General features: G+C 42.8%; 1 long non-coding RNA gene across 2 annotated transcripts in view; it reads left to right on the forward strand.

Annotated features, from left to right (window-relative positions):
- Positions 1-4,318: 4,318 nt before the first annotated feature.
- LOC135409771 (uncharacterized) overlaps positions 4,319-12,879 on the forward strand; it is a 41,275-nt gene continuing 32,714 nt past the window's right edge. The window contains exons 1-5 of one of the 2 annotated variants that reach the window (XR_010428359.1): positions 4,319-4,597; positions 5,157-5,207; positions 5,305-5,526; positions 6,490-6,567; positions 6,733-6,981. This is a non-coding gene — a long non-coding RNA (uncharacterized LOC135409771). Of the gene's footprint in view, positions 4,598-5,156; positions 5,208-5,304; positions 5,527-6,489; positions 6,568-6,732; positions 6,982-12,879 lie in introns of those variants that run through there. The other variant, XR_010428358.1, reaches the window with a different exon arrangement.

The raw sequence follows: 12,879 nt of genomic DNA on the forward strand, positions 1-12,879 counted from the left end.
ATAATATCTATGCAAATGGCCAAAAGCCAAACCAGATCAGCTTTCCATTTCACAGCATCAACCAGCAGTCAGACTTGTGATGAATTTCATCTTGCGGGGGCTGAGGAACATGTGCAAATAAAAATGGGTGAGAAGCAGCTGATACTTATTTAAAATTTGTGTCTTGCAGCTTGGTTGTCTTCTTACACCAGCTTGACACAGGTATGGGTTCACTGAGAAAGGCAGACTTGTAGGTGTTGCGGTACTACAAAGCAACACCATTATATAGGGAAGAAACCTTTGTGAAGGAGGGCTTCAGGTTGTGTTATTTTCAGAACATTTAACATGTAGAGTATGTGAATTACGCTGGAGCTTTGGCTACTGGTAGCATTTCATAGTATCACAGAATGACAGCATGGTTGAGGTCAGAAATGACCTTTAAAGATCATCTAGTTCAACTCCCTTGCCATGGACAGGGACATTTTTCAACAGATCAGGTTGCTCAGAGCCCCATCCAACCTGGCCTTGAACACAGGGATGCAGCCAGTGCCTCACCATCCTCACTTTAAAGCATTTCTTCCTAATATCTAACCTAAACCTGTCCTCTTTCAGTTTAAAGCCATTCCCCCTTGTCCTGTCACTGCATGCCCCTGGTAAAAAGTCCCTCTCCAGTTCTCTTGTAGCCCCCTTTAGGTACTGGAAGGCTGCTGTAAGGTCTTCTCAGAGCTTTCTCTTCTCCAGGCTGAACAACCTCAATTCTCTCAGCCATTCTTCATGGGAGAGGTGCTCCAGCTCTCTGACCATTTTTGTGTCCCTCCTCTGGACACACACAAACAGGTCCATGTCTTTTCTGTGCTGGGGACCTCAGAGGTGGATGCAGTACTCCAGGTGGGGTCTCACAAGAGCAGAGCAGAGGGGCAGAATCTCCTCCTCCCTCGACCTGCTGGCCACACTCCTTTTGATACAGCCCAGTATACAGTTGCCTTTCTGGGCTGTGAAGGCACATTGCCAAGTCATGTCCAATTTTTCATCTACGAGCTGCTCCAAGTCCGTTTCCACTAGGCTGCTCTCAATCCATCCATCCCTCAATCTGTGTTGCTCCTAGGAATTGCTCCAGCCGAGATGCAGGACCTTGCACTCGGCCTTGTTGAACTGTATGAGTTTAGTAAGGGACCACTTCTTGCTCCAGCCTTTGTCTTCCATCTAATTTACTGAAGTTTTCACATAATTCTTGAAAATCATTTCATAATCAAGGTAAATTACTGCACTAGATAATGGGAGCTATTTACTGGGGAGGGAGAGGATAGGGCACCACCTCACAATACAGGGTATTAACAATGTGTGATAATAATAAAATTAACTCTTACCAGCTACTAAGAAACTCCAAATTTGGAAGAGGCAAGGTTGAAGGAAGGGGCAAGTTTCCTGGACCTTAAGAGGATTGGTATTATCTGGATGAACACAGGCAGCCTTTTTCATTCACAGTCTGTTGTCAGTTCTTAAAAATATACTGCCACACAACTTACTGAATACATTACTCTCAAGTGGTTTGGTGTCAATACTGAAACCTTTGAACAGATTCACAGCTAATTGACACCTAGGTAGGACTACTTGAAAAGGTCATATTTTCATTTGGCTGGCCATCTGAACAGCTTAAAACCCAAGAGCAACAGTTGTATCCTTTTCTTCAAGATCATAAATGTTGAGTTTTGCTTAGCCTTTTTTTTTTTTTTCCTTCTGAGATTTGAAGAAAATGCTACCTTTCAGTTCCAGGGAAGCAAAGAACCAGGCTCTCTGAAAGAGGGTAAGGTTTTGACTGAGAAGGCTGCAGGGTTTGGTGGGTGCAGTTCCTTCCTCCCTGTGAGCAGTCTCACACAACTGTGCTTAGTGTCTTCAGCATTAGGATCTGGGTTGCTCTGACCTGCATGTGCTCAGTCTCCCTCTGAATAAAGATGTAATTTGAAACAAGAATCCATTGAAAACCTCAAACCCCAACAAACTGAGTGTGCAGCTTTACTGTCTAAGCATTCACACAAGGGACGGGATATTGGGAGGCAACCTTAGCATTGAACCATACATAGTGTAAAGTACTTTTGCCAAGAAATCCTCTGTAAGCAATGTGTTGGCCTCTGCTGTATAAATGGCTGAACAGAGAAGAGACAACAGACATCCTCGATTACCTGAGGGGATATTAATCTGACAATGAAGGATCCAATATTCAGCAACGAATTTGGTGAAATCCGGTGGAATACCTGTTTGGGTATATCCTACTACTGTGTCTTCTTTATAAAGCTGACCAGTTAGGACAGATGCCTCTCCTCACTACATCTTTCCCTGTCTTGATTTCCACTTACTGTTTTCCCAGAAAAAGGGTAATGAATTTTCCAAAAGGCTTTCTGTTCTGTTTTTGACAAGACCCACTCTGTACAGGTCAATTAACTTAGGTGATCTAATGGATCTGTGCAATGAGATGCACTGGGATCCTGAGAACAGAAAGTATGCCAGTGTTTTTGATTTTATTTATAAAAAGTACTAACCTAATCAGAAAGCTCATAAAGGGAGCATTGTGCAAGGCTTTATCTGTAATTGCAGATAAGTTGTAGCTGAAGAATGTCTGATATCCATGGTATTAGTGTGAGATCATTAGACAGTCCACATAAAAAAGCATAAAACCAAATTGCACAAAAGCATCATCAGAACATCACAGAGATTTTCCTTAAGGTTTTTCTGTGGTTTTGAGGAGGGCATAGTGTTCACTTTTGACAAGCTACTGGGTAGCCCCCAGTGCAATCTAATTAGCAAGAAAAACATAGCTCCTGGAGGAAAAAAAAAAAAAAACACAAACCCATCAGCAAATTACAACAGGTAATTAATGTTAAAAGTACAATTGCTGTATGTCATAGAATGATGCTGCTTTTGCTACAGTTCCCCAATTTAATAGGCTGGCTGAAATATCTTCATTCTGTTGTTGGAAGGCAGGGGATGAGGTAGTAGTATAATATTTGGTACACTCAAAAGCAGTTCTAGGGCCATCTCAAAACTAAACTGAAATCAGATTCCTCAAAGTCAGCTGGTGGATAGATGACAGCTTCTGGGAGGGGAGGGAAGGAAAAGAGAGAGATGACCATGGTAGCCTTAGATGAGACAGTTATAAGCCATCACAGAACATTCGCTTTTTATTTCACATTGTGTCCATTTGCTTTGGGGGGTGTGTGGTTCGGAGTGCATGGCTGTGGGATCTGGCCCCAACTTGTGTCTGTACATGGACTTCCCAAAATTGCAGTTTTGAGGTTGAGAAAGGGGAAACATTTATGGAGGAATCCTCATACAGACATCCTCATTTATAGGTCATTAAATGGTGGCAAATGTTTTCAATTCCAGCAGAACGCACACTCTGCAAATACTGCTCTCTAGGTTCTTCACAGTATTTTTTTAGTTGTACTACATTTCAGACCTTCCATTTTAGGAGGACAACTTTCATTTTGATAGAAAATATTGGTCTCTGCTTTTTCAAAAATGGACATTGGATAGTCATTTCCCCAGAGTGGCTATAGGAATTAAGGTCTTGATGGTACTTGTTTTGGTATTATATAGCCACCCATGGCTGGTGAATACACAGATGAACTCATGTTGGGTGGGATGCTGGAGACTGCGGTTCTGCCTTAGGTTTATGCTACAGATAGTTACAGAAGGATCAGAGGCTGTGCAATCACCTGTGCCATTGAAAAAAACAGCTTGTAATGCTCTCAGGTGCTTATGGCATCATGGCATTTGTCAGAAATTGGTAGATTTTGGGCAGTGATTGTCCCACTGTACTGGGGGCTGGTGAGGCTGTACCTTGAATCCAGTGTTCAGTTCTGGGCCCCTCACTATAAGAAAGACATTGGGGTGCTGGAGTGTGTCCAGAGAAGGGCAACACAGCTGGTGAAGGGTCTGGAGCACAGGTCTTAGGAGGAGCAGCTGAGGGAGCTGGGGGTGTTCAGCCTGGAGAAGAGAAGGCTCAGGGGGGACTTTTATCGCTTTCTACAACTACCTGAAAGGAGGTTGTAGTGACTTGGGTGTCAGCCTCTTCCCCCAAGTAACAAGTAATAGGACGAGGGGAAATGGCCTCAAGTTGCACCGGGGAGGTTTACACAGGGTATTATGAAAGATTTCTTTACGGAAAGGGTGGTCAGGCATTGAAACAGGCTGCTCGCCGAAGTGTTCGAGCCCCCATCGCTTGAGCGAGTCCATGACGGGCCCGCACCTCCAGCGGCTCACGCGCTTCACGCGCCACGCGGCGGCGGGCGGGGTGCGCGTGAGGCAGCGCGGGCGGGGGAGCGCCCGGCAGGGGGCGGCAGAGCCCGCCCGCAGCGCCCGCAGCGCCCTCAGCGCGGGGCTCCGTCCTGCCGAGCTCGGCGGCGCACGGGCTGTCCGTCGGGCCTGCCTTCCCGGGAACCTCCGTCTCTCTCGCGCCCGCCCGAGGGAAGCGTGCGGAAGGGCCCGAGGTTACTGATACCCCGTCGCGTCCTGCACGCCAGCCTGCCGTCAAAGTGTAGGGCTGGAGCTCAACCTCCTCCCGAGGAGGGCCGAGACCCTCAGGTCTGCTTAAAACCATCGTGGAGACCTTTCCCAAGCGGTGAGAAAGGGATGTATGTTTTGCCTAACCTCATGTTGCATGCTTAGACCACATTGTCTCGTTCCAGTTTAGGTTGCAGAGATCTGCACAGAGCCACTCATCTCCCACAGGTTTGAATCTCAGCGTTGCCATCTGCCAGATAAAAGGGAGACTCATAATGCCCATGCTTTTTAAAGGCCTCTTTTCTCCACTTTAGAAAAGAGGAGGAGGTACAAAAAGAATTTCAGTACTAATATGGTCGGATACTGGAAGGGTGAATATACAAAAGCCCATAAATAAGCAGAGGAATAATGAGCCATTGTGCTGATACTACTGGCAGGTGGGAAAGAAATGAGGTCACCTGTTTCTCTTACCTCACCTGACCTGGAACAGCTTCTTGGAATAGTTGCCTGTTCCTAGTTAAAGCTGCCGTTCACATACAAAACTGGGATGTTTGTAGGGAACCTTACTCTCTCAAATTTAGGCTGTTTATCTAACCAAAATGTGTGGGAAACTTTGTTTCAGTCACAAGTATGTTAAACTACCTCGTGATGTCAGCCTTATCAATACTGAATTGCAGGGGAAAAAAGTTCAAGCAGAATTCAGATGGAGTGAAGCGGAACATCCATAGGTAAATAGCAAATAAATACTTTTCTGAGCTGACAGTGGTGTAATTAGAGAAGAAAAAACACCTTGTAAAATAAGGATAGTATATTCCTGTCTTACAGAGAGTTATAAGGACAAACTCAACAAACAGCATTCAAATCTTCAAAATCTGTTGTCTGCATTAAGCTCAAGACTTAAAAATGATGCACCTTGTCCCAGCAGGGAGATCCAGAATTCCTTATTTAGACTTATAGGCTCCTTTTTACTGTTTATGGAGGTACCTCTGAAGCAATATCTAGAATGCTCATATGCGGAGAAGACCCAAAGGAAAGAAAGAATAGCTGGTAAGAAGCACTCATCACATCTTCTTTCTGCAATGTAATAACCTAAGTCTTAGTGTCCCTTTGAGGAAGGGTTTCCCATTAAAAAAAAAAAAAAAAGAGTCACATAAACAGAAGGATGCAGGTGATGGCTGAGGATGTTGTTTGACTAGTTGAAGTGTAAATATCCATATTTTAATAAGTTCCCCTCCTGTTTTAATGCAGTGCCCAGGGATACCTGTTAATGTTCATGTCAATGCTGTTGTCCCACTCAACAGGGTAAATCAACAAAATTTGGGTCCTTCTGCTGAAAAAAAGGCAGAGAAAATTTGGTTTCAGGTCAGTAACAATTTAAGTACTGCTTAGACACAGCATCTCAACCTCTTGCTTGGTTTGGATGGGACTGTGGTTAATACAGCCCATCCTCTTTAAGGTAGCCACAAGTTCCAGTAGAAATGCAGTTTAAGCATCTGCCCCGGGGCAGTGTCATTTAACTTCCTCAGGGTAAGCCACACCTTGAGTCAAAATAGTTAAAATCAGTATAAAAACTATGTTGAGCAGGTTGTGCTGTAGATCCAGCTTATACATTTGCTTTGGCTCAGACAGGCATTGCAAAGGCAGTGGCTACAGCGACACTTTCAGGCCGATCAGAAAATGGCCATCCAGTAGTTAATCTCTAGCAGAGTTCAATAAACTGTTTAATAAGCTCAGTTATGTTGTGACTGGTAAAAAAGGCACTTCTTTACGTGTTCTGTGGGAAATAAATCCATTAATCATTCTCAGATTCATCTTCATTCATCATTCAGGGATAAAGACCAGTAAGTTTATCTCTGTGCCTGTCTCAGCCATGAAAAATTATTCCCTATGCTGCAGTTTGATTATTTAATCCAGTCTTTCTAGAATATAAGAAATGTAGGCTATTTCTCATGCAAGATAGTGCAGCAGCTTTTTTCTGTTCTTATTTAATGTAACCTTTTCATTATTTAGTTTCAGTTCATTACCTTAAGTTACACCTGTTTCCACCATGGAGAAATCCAAAATCATCCCATGCTTCCATGGAAAGGGGTATGTGTGCATACAGTAAATTTATTTACATGTTCATATATCCTTCTAGTGACTAACTTTTGGATGGTGCAGCTGATGTCTCTGGAAATGCCAAGCTGTGTGAGAAATCTAAACTGAAGTACATTTGGCCTGGTTTTCACAGCTGAAACATCTCTAATCCCATAGGAGCTGAAGAGAAGAGAAGCGGCAGGTCCATGCAATGCACTGGGATTTAGGAGCATGACTGAGCATGCTCTCTGCAGTGTTGTACCAAGATGCCCAAGCTCATTTTTCCCACAGTTAACCTCAGTGCAACATGGTTTATCAGCTCAGCTCTACAGTAAAGCAGATGTATATCTGCCAGATCCTAGAGAGGTACATTTGCAGATGTTGTTGTGCATCTAAACCAGTAAAACTGACTGTACCTGAGCTGTCTTCGTATGCAATCAAGTGTAGTTGATCCTTGAACCAGATAAATCACTCAGGGGTGCACAACAGCTAAGTACTTCTAATGTTAAGACTAATGGCTAAATATGCACTTCTTTGGTTCACGCTTATTTTCATACACAAGTTTTCATGTTTACCAGAGCCTTCTGTACCACATGCTTTCCAAACAATGCATCCAGTGGGTCTCAGACCATTTCCTTCCTGTTTCCTTCCTAAGTGAAATGTTCTTTCAGTAGTAAAGCAGGTCCTGCCTCTCCTTGCTTTTCCCATCTATGTCCCAGCATCTGAGATCAGTACTGGTTTAGTACTTCTGAGCATTATATTACACAGAGGAGGTCTGAGTGAGAGCCGATCCTCCTTCTCCTTCCTCAGATACAGCAAAAAGCCTTACTAGCACCTCTAGGCCTGACACTCGGGTGCTTGAGCCTAAGACCAGCTGTGCTGGTTTAAAGGTAAACCAGCAGGGGAAATGAACTCAACTCAAAAGAGAGATTATAAATCAGAATAACAATTTAATAAAATAATACAATAAGTACGATTATACAGACAAACAATTGGTTTTAACCCACAAAACCCAAATATATAACCCAGCACCCTGGGGCATGAACAGAGTGGTGTTCTTTGGGCCCCCTGAGTCCAAAGGAAAAGGAGAGGGGAAAACCGGTTGGTGAGAGTGCTGTTGCAGTCTGGTCAAGAGTGGTGATTGCAGTCTGGTTGAAAAGTGGTGGTTGTAGTCCAGTTGAGAGTGGTGGTCTGGAGTCTTCCTCTGGATCCCACGAGTGGTTAAAAAGGTCCCAAGACTCCAAGATTATATAATCCTCCAGTTCAGGCAGGAATGCTCAGTACCTCCCTCAGGGTGGGGGGGTTCCTTAATGGGTGTGAGGACAAGAGCAACTCCTATCTCGCAGGCCTCTTAGCACCTAGTTTATAGCCTGAGGAGTCAGGCTCTATGTGCAGATAGTGTAAATGGTTCATTGATAACAGTTTCTGGGAAATGGCATGGAAGGCTATAGAATACATAGTTTTGGGTTACACCCATCCAGTGATGAACTGGTCTCAGCTGTCCTAACTAGGACACCAGCATAATTAAGCATGGGGTTCTCTCCCCATATGGATGCACCAAAATAGGAGTCACTAGTGCTGAGTAGCCATGAATGTTCCAGCTGAGTCTCCTTCAAAAATTCTAGGAGTTTTTTTCAAAGTATGGGCTTGATATAGGTACCTAATTCTACTTACTGAACTTAATTCCAGATAAGTGTGAGGGTGGACAAGGTAACTTTGTCTTTGAAGTCTTTGCAGGAAAGATACTGCTTTGCTTCCCATAAGATAAAGTCAGCATAAATATTTAAAGATTAAACAGTCCATGGTGCATTATCTCCTAAGTTCAGTAGATTTGCAATGGTGTGTCCATGTTTCACTGGGCATAAATTCATAATGCTACCTGACCAAGCAGTGTACAGCTCAGTATTAATGACCAAGGAGTTCTGTGCATGTTGGAATATCCAGGTCACAGTATAGGAACCTGGTGGGACAGCAGGACTGTACTACAATGAAACAGTTCCTCAGCCAAAATTTCACTTCCCAGCACTGTGTCTCTCTGCCCTCTCCATTGAGCAATGCAGCAGCTTGTGTGGCTGGACTGCAGAGTGGATTATTGACATGACATAAGCAAAATAATAATAATAAAAAGCTTTATTTTTAAACTGAGATAATTTAGCCAGTCCTGTTTGCAGCAGTCCCCAAAGAAGCTGCCTTGGCACAGCTGAGGGAAGTATGAGCTGCAGAGTGTGGGTGGGAAGGAAGGGGCTGAAATGGAGAGAGGAGCAAGTTTTCCAACCAGTTTCCCACTGGAAGAGATGGCTTTCCAGATCAAGACCCTCAGCTTCTAAGGTGTCAAGTGTTTGCTCTGCACTGACACTAAACTAAACTGCTCTGTTCTGAACTCTCCCCTCACACCTTCATTACTGTGAATTTTAGAACACTGAATGGTGCAACACTACCAGAACAAGCCATGGCTTTCCTTTCTGGAAGAGGAGTGTTTTGAAGGGCGGGTGAGAGAAAGGTGACCTGAGCTGCTGCATTCCTTTTATTCTCAGCTGTTGCAGTGCCCTTGAGGGGAGCTGTAGGGGGTAGGGATGCAGCAGCTCCCTGCAGCTGAACAGAAGTCATCAGAGAGCTGAGGTTGTAGCTTGTGCAGTGGGGACACTGCAGGCAGCACAGGGGAGGAGGAAAAGGCCAAAGCCCTTTCTGTTCCTTGCCTGCTATTCCCTGCTTGACACAATTGATTTTAAAAACCAGACAGGCCCAGGAAGCCTTTTGTTCACACTCCTTAACTTCAGGAAAAGCAATTTTGCTGTGATTGCACCACATGTTATTCCTCAGCCTGGCCTTCTTAGAGCACAAGATGCTCTCACAGCATAGAAGGGAAATGCCTGAACAGGGAATTACAAATAAAGAGGATCAAGCTATGTACATTAAATCCTGAATGCTGACGCTAAACACATTTTTCCTTAAATGGATCTCATTTGACTGCTGCCTGCAAGCACAGCTCTGAGGGTGAAATTAAGATAGTAGGAAAAGTTGGATGCAACAATATACTTTTCATTCATCTTAGTGGAAATCATGTGGTTAAACCACTCTCCAAAGTCATCCTCAGTAATTAAGGAACATACTTAGCCCATAATGGAGAGTTAATGGATTAGAGTGATGCCTTTTTCAAAGTGGTTTGACTATACACAGCTGCTTTCATCCTAAAACACTTGAAAATCCCTGGGCTCAGGTTTGTTGTTATTGCAATCAGTGCTGAAATTATGACTGACTGTCCGTCAGCCTTGCAGAGAGACCTCATGGTGCCCAGCACTATTGAAGGGACCTCCCTTCAGGGATCCCTGCTACCCAAGCCCCATCAGAGCTCATGCCTGAATGAAGCAGGGTACTTTCATGCCAGTCCTTGTTCTACAGGTGGCTTACCTGTTTTGCATTCATCTGAATAAAACAGCCCTTGAAGAAGAGATAAAACAAGTTTTCTTCCCTTCTGGGTGAATCCCTTAATCCTTGGACTACAGCTATGTTCTGTTGCTGTCCCCTTCAGTCTTTTACTGCAAAGTAGGACAGCTTCACAGGGCAAAGTAGGGTCTTGCCACCAGGTGGGAGAACTGAGATGGGTCTGAACCCTCTGGCTCTACCCTTGAGGATCAGTGTCTGAGGGACATTGTTGTCCCCGTTGTAGGGGCTTTGGCATCCTCATCTTGTGTCTTCTCTGAATGAATCCCCAAAGCACACAGTGGCACCGCAGTCCTTTTCATCCGATAAAGAATTAAGCTGATATCTGCTTGAAGCTATAGTCTAAAAAAAAAATCTGCATAATCATTGAGCCTTTTTGAGAATTAAAAAAGAAAGACAAAGCACAAAAGCAACTGATTTTTTGGGGGGTAATGAATCTAGATGTTCCAACCTTACCTGCAGCTGAGCAAGACTGTAAGAGGAAGATTTAATGTGCCAGTGTCTTAAAACAGGAAAACACTGTTGTTCTATATTTAACATTCATTTATATATTAATTTTATAAAGCTCTGGGTTCATAAGAAGTTTGAAATTATGAAATACTCACAGAAGGCCTGAACCCCTTCTGAAAATGAGAGCAAATTAAACTTAATGGCTTATTTATCTTCACTATTATTTGCCCATTTCGAATTAGACAATGCAGAGACAATGGAACTATACATTAGACAGTTACAAAGGATTCTCCATAGTCTTTCTTTCCTTTTGTAAGTTAGCTCCCAGGCCCATGTGCCTCCATCCATTCTTCTGAAGCAAATCAGAAGTGCTTGGAAGCCCCAGCCTAGGACTAGAGTCTTGAGGAAGATATATCACTGATCATAAAAAATGTGTAGTTTATTCATGCTCAAGCACAGACTATACTTTCAAATGCAATTTACTATCTAATCTGAAAGATTTATATGCAGAAATTTTTCATCATTAATTAAACTTAAAAGTCTTTGATAGGTTAGCAAATGCCTACACAGTAATATGACCACAGTAATAGCCAGAACTTATTAATAATGGAGTTTAGTAAAGCTGAAATGGAATAGCCAGGTTCCATTCTGATTTACTAGTTTTCCAATAAAGTTTTTAATCAGTTAATTTATGCATTCTGTTGAATCCTTTGAAGTCTCACTAATAACAAATGGACATACGCTATGTCCTCATCTACCAGTTTAATGGAGTGGCATTCCTAAATCCTAGTTTTAAAATGTCTCTTACTTCCCTTGTAGAAGAAATAGGATTCTGACAAAGGATTTGCAAGCAGCTCTACAGATTTTTGTGTTATTTCTCCTTCACCTTGTCTTTCTTAGTGAATTCAAGAAATATCACATATCCATGGAACAGGGTAATTCAAATCTTTAGCAGAATGCTGCTGCTGTCATTTGTGAAAAACTACACTTTGATGCGTGGATGGTGGCACTGAATTCAATGGAGTTAATGATTGTGAGCAACAAGATACTTCAGGGGAGTGCGGCAAACTTTACCCCTTTACAACAGGGATTGTTGACGCTTCAGGACAGAGACAATGTCTAAATAGATAACACATAGAGCCTCCATCTCAACTGGCAACTCTGGGCACTGCTGTAATGCATATTAATAACAGTTTTGTTGAAAGGTCTTATTGTAGTGTTTGATTTGGTTTGGCTCAGCCACATGAAAGGACATCCAAGTAAGAACAGAGTACACACCATGGCCAGGGACAGACTCAACTAGTTAGGAGCATCTGGGGCCAAGAGCTTAGTGCCCCAGTAAACCAGTCTGGCATCTGATCTGCATGGCTCATTTGAAGCAGACTGTTAAAAACTGCAGATAGAAGAGCCAGAAAAATTTTAAAGAATTGAGAGGAAAAAAATCTAAAATAAGGAAAACATAAGGCTTCTCTTTGTTTAGCATTAAAAAAAAAATAAAAATTAAGGGACCAGAGCATTGCACTGTTAAAGTACCTTGACTGAGAGAAAATGCAAGACTCTTTAGGGGGACAAGACTCAACAGAAACAAATGGCTGTAAATTGACTCATTTAAACCAATAAGTGAAGTTTAAAAATGAGGCAGGGATTTTACATGAGGGTGTCTTGCTATTGCAAAAGACACAAAGGGAAGAGGTGGATGTCTCTTCAATGGGATCTTGAAGTGAAGTCTAAAGTGTGAATTGTTTGTATTTTATGACATCTAAAAGTTTTTCCACTGTGGTAAACTTATATTTGTATACTAAATGACACCTTGTTGTATCACATTGCATTATACTTAACAGCTTGACTTTTCTAACTTGCTTGATTTAAGACTGAAGTTCCTGCTGAGTTTCCGGAGCATGGCTCAAGTTTTCTGCTTTCCTTCATGCAGAATCAGGAAGAATATGTAGTATTTTGATTACCTTTCTGAAAGACAGTATGGAAGAAGGATGTTTAGAGGCAGAAAGGTGATGAATTTTGTTGGAAGAGGTTTTGAGCAATGTCTACAAGAGAAACATTGCTTTTCAGTAGCTACGATGACAAGGCTACACAAATTGTACTGCTGGGAGACAACTCAAATTGCAGTAATCCATCAGCTTGTTGTGGTTTCACAGATGGGCCATATCCCACAGGACCAAAATGATCAGCCCTGCTCTATAGCTTGTTTGCAGAGATAGAAAAGGTTTACCACCAGCCCCTGACCTCTACAGTCATGCAGGAGCCAAGCTCCAGCAATCGCAGAGCAAAGAGTCCAAAACTAAGTGTCCAACTAAAAATATACCAGGAACCATGGGAACTAAGCAACTGAATTCAGTGTGATGCTGTGAATAAAGAGCCTGATATATGTATGTAATACATATGCTATAGGCAACATTATGCAGGAGCAGGAAGGTT

This window comes from Pseudopipra pipra, chromosome 2 (genome assembly GCF_036250125.1).
Source record: "Pseudopipra pipra isolate bDixPip1 chromosome 2, bDixPip1.hap1, whole genome shotgun sequence".
Taxonomy (NCBI): domain Eukaryota; kingdom Metazoa; phylum Chordata; class Aves; order Passeriformes; family Pipridae; genus Pseudopipra; species Pseudopipra pipra.